Below are 4,226 nucleotides of genomic sequence, written 5' to 3'. Positions count from 1 at the left end.
CCAGGAGCAGCCACTGCACTCCAGTCTGGGCGACAGAGTGAAACTCCAACTCAAAACAAACAAAAAAAAGAAAACACACCTTTGGCTGGGCGTGGTGGCTCATGCCTGTAACCTTAGTACTTTGGGAGGCAGAGGCAAGAGAACTGCCTAAGCCCAGAGGTTTGAGAGACCAGCCTGAGCAATTTGGCAACACCTAGTCTCTGCAATAAATAAAAAAAATTGGCCAGGTATAGTGGCACACACCTGTGGGTCCAGCTACTTGGAAGGCTGAGGCAGGTTGAGCCCAGCAGTTGAGACTGTGGTGGCCGTGAGCATGCCACTGCACTCCAGCCTGGGCAACAGAGCAAGACTCTGACTCAAAAAAAGAAAGAAAGAAAGAAAGAAAATGCACCTTTGTATTTTTCCCTTGGAAAAGAACTTTCAATGTGTGGTATAGCCTTACAACTAAAGTCTGTGTAGCACTTACATGAATCCTACATGAAAGAATTTCTGAGATATATTATGGGGAAAAAGTAAGTTGTGAAACAAAACATATATTATAATACCATTTACATAAAACACACACAAAGTAATGTGCATTTTCTTTGGTCAGTTCACCTGGTAAGAAAAGGTCTGCAAGGAACCACAAAACACTAGAAACAATCACTACCTTGGAGGAAGAGGCTGGGACTAAGAATGGTGGTTACATGAGACCCCTGCTTTGCTGTAATGTTTTAAGTTTTCACAAGGAGACTACATTAAGGCCTTGCTTACATAAATTTAAAGGCCAGTCACAGTGGCTCATGCCTGTGATTCCAGAACTTTGAGAGGCTGAGAGTGGGAGGTTTGCTTGAGCCCACAAGTTTGAGACCAACCTGGGCAACATAGCGAGACCTTGTCTCTACAAGAATAAAAATTAAAAAATTACCAGGCCATGGTAGTGCACACCTGTAGTCCCAGCTACTCAGGAGGCTGAGGTACAAGGATCACCTGAGCCCAGGAGGTAGAGGCTGTAGTGAGCTATGACCTACACTCCAGCCTGGGCAACAGAGTAAGAGACTGCCTCAAAAAAAAAATTTTTTTTTAATTTTAAGAATAATCTCTAGATCACAAATTATAGGCAATTTACCTAATATTCCATTAAAGGAATTCAAATTCATCTAAGGGCAGGTAGTTTGAATCAGACTAATAAAGGGCACTCAAGGCACACTGTACTCACATTTAAATATACAAACACACTCCCCCCTTCTGTGCCTCTGTAATTCTCCAACAATATAAATACTCTACCTTGCTTAAAAACAAATCTGGGCTGGGCCGGGTGACTCAAGCCTATAATTCCAGCATTTTGGGAGGTCAAGGCAAGAGGATTGCCTGAGCCCATGGGTTTGAGACCAGCCAGGCAACATGATGAGACCTCATCTCTACAATAAATCAAAAAATTAGCTGGGCACAGTAGCGCACGGCTGTAGTTTCGGCTACTGGAAGGCTGAGTCCGAAGGATCACCTGAGCCCAGCAGGTCATGGCTGCGGTGGCTGGAAGCGTGCCACTGCACTGCAGCCTGGGTGACAGAGTGAGACTCCAACTCGATAGATAGATAGATAGATAGATAGATAGATAGATAGATAGATAGATAGATAGATCTGGTCTACCCACCCACCCCACCCAACCCCCCACAAAAAGAAAGCAGCACGTTTAGTGCAAAACCAAAAAATCTTACACATAATCTCAAATGCCTTAATAAATATTGTTAATTTTACTCCAAAAGCAATAATGTTACAAGGTCTGAGGCAAACTTCACTTCACTAAAATAATGTCAGTTAGCCACATAACTACATTGAAGTTGTTTAGTTTACTTGTTCTGATTTTAATCAATTATCAATACAGAAAAATTAGTGGGGAGGCAGAGCTATCCCATCTTGAGTGTAGCTTTTGAGGACTTCCAGCATCTCATCTCCCTTCCTGACCAGGAATCCCCTCTTAAAGCAATCAAGTCTGGGGTATCTGAGCACCCCATGGGATTTTGACAATCAGCCACATTTGGGAACCCATACTTTGATAGATCCTTTGAGCAGCAATTCTCAAGCTGCACTGCACATGATTATTAGTTTAATAAATATGTGAGAACCATACTCCCCAAAGACTAATTTAATCAGAGTCTCTGAGGAATGGGCTCTAGTCATTAGTCCTCAGATTGAGAACCCTACTCAGAAGTAACTGACTTAGGAATTTCCCTTCAAGTTCATTAAGCAGATCATCATTATCTGCATAGACTACAGGAAACCCAATGGCATGGCAGGAGACGAAACACCAACCCCTGGTTTTATTTGATATCACAGGCATAGGACCAAATGCTTGTGACACACTGGGACCCATTAAAATTAGGGCTAAAAAGCCCTAGCTTCAGGTAAAGATCAAGTCACTACAACAGCAATAAACAGATCTTGGCCAAGTCATTTAACTTGCCTGAAGTGTAATCCTTAAAAAAAGGATTGGGCCGGGCTTGGTGGCTCAGCTTGTAATCCCGTGCTTTGGAAGGCTGAGCTGAGTGGATTGCCTGAGCCTACGGGTTCAAGACCCATCTGGGCAACTTGGCAAGACCTCATCTCTACAAGAAATCAAAAAATTAGCCAGGCGTGGTAGCATGCGCCTGTAGTTCCAGCTACTTGGAAGGCTGAGGCAGAAGGATTGCCAGAGCCCAGCAGGTCGAGGCTGCGGTGGCCGGAAGCGGCCACTGCACTCCAGTCTGGGCAACAGAGTGAGACTCCAACTCAAAAAAAAAAAAAAAAGGATTGGAATAAATGACCTCTGCAGATTCTTTGATCTCAAACATCACGATGATTCTACCATGTTGCTACAAATCAAATATATCATCAGAGTGGTCCTTAAATGAATGCATGAATATCTTCTGCAAGTATCAGATTAATCATATAATATGTATATATACACAATTTTGTGCTGATTTATATAAAAATCCTACTGCTCATCACACCATAAGAAATCCTAACTGTACACAATACATTCTTTTTATTTTATTTTTTTTGAGACAGAGTCTCACTCTGTCACTACGCTGGGTCACAGCTCACCATAGCCTCAACCTCTTGGGCTAAGACATTCCTTCCACTTCAGCCTTCCAAGTCACCATGCCCACCTTTTTTTTTTTTGGTAGAAACAAGATCTCACTATGTTGCCCAGGCTGGTCTAGAACTCCTGGGCTCAAGCAATCCTCTCACCTCCACCTCCCAAAGAGCTGGGATTACAAGCATGAACCACCCCACTCAGCAGAACATATAATATAGTCTGTGAGGTCAATCACAAATGAAAATTGAATTGGTTACATAAATCTCAAAATAAATATAAACATTTGGAATAAAATACAATTTAAAAATAACTCTTTAACCTTTTTCACTGTCAATATCATTCTAATTTTTTTTTCCTGAGCCAGAGTCTCACTGTGTTGCCCAGGCTGGAGTGCAGTGGCACGCTCATAGCCACCACAGCCTCGACCTGCTGGGCTCAGGTGATCCTTCTGCTTCAGCCTTCCAAGTAGCTAGCACTATAGGCACGCACCACCATACCCAGCTAATTTTTATTTACTGTAGAGATGAGGTCTCACCAAATTGCCCAGGTTGGTCTCAAACCCACAGGCAAAGGCAGTCCTCTCGCCTCCCCTTCCCAAAGTGCTGGAATTATAGGTGTGAGCTACCATGCTCAGTTTGATTTTTTTTTTTCATTTTAAAAATTATGGTAAAATATATATAACAAAAAATGTGTCATTGTAACCATTCTAAGTTACAGCTCCAGGGCATTAGGTACATTCACATTGGTATGCAACTGTTCTCATCTTCAGAACTTTTTAATATTTCCCAAATGAAACTCTGTATCCATTAAACCCTAATTTCCCATTCCCTCTTTCCCTCCGTCCCTGACAACTATGGTCCTAATTTCTGTCCCTACGAGTCTGGCTACCCTAGGTAGTCGTATAAGTGGAATTATGCAATATTTGTCCTTTTGTATCTGGCTTTTTAAATTTAGCATAATGATGTCAAGGTTCATTAATGTTGTAGCAGTGTCAGAATTTCCTTCTTTATAAGATTGAGTAATATTCTACTGTATTTATGTATGACATTTTGTTTATCCATTATTTATCCATTGGTGGAACTTGGGTTGCTTCATTCTGATTTTTTTTTTTTAGTGGGAGTCTCACTCTGTCGCCCAGACTGGAGTGCAGTGGCCACTCCTGGCCTCC

The sequence above is a fragment of the Carlito syrichta genome, unplaced genomic scaffold (genome assembly GCF_000164805.1).
Source record: "Carlito syrichta isolate Samal-C Ts95f unplaced genomic scaffold, Tarsius_syrichta-2.0.1 Scaffold302608, whole genome shotgun sequence".
Classification (NCBI taxonomy): Eukaryota; Metazoa; Chordata; class Mammalia; order Primates; family Tarsiidae; genus Carlito; species Carlito syrichta.
Note: the sequence above shows the minus strand (reverse complement) of the source record.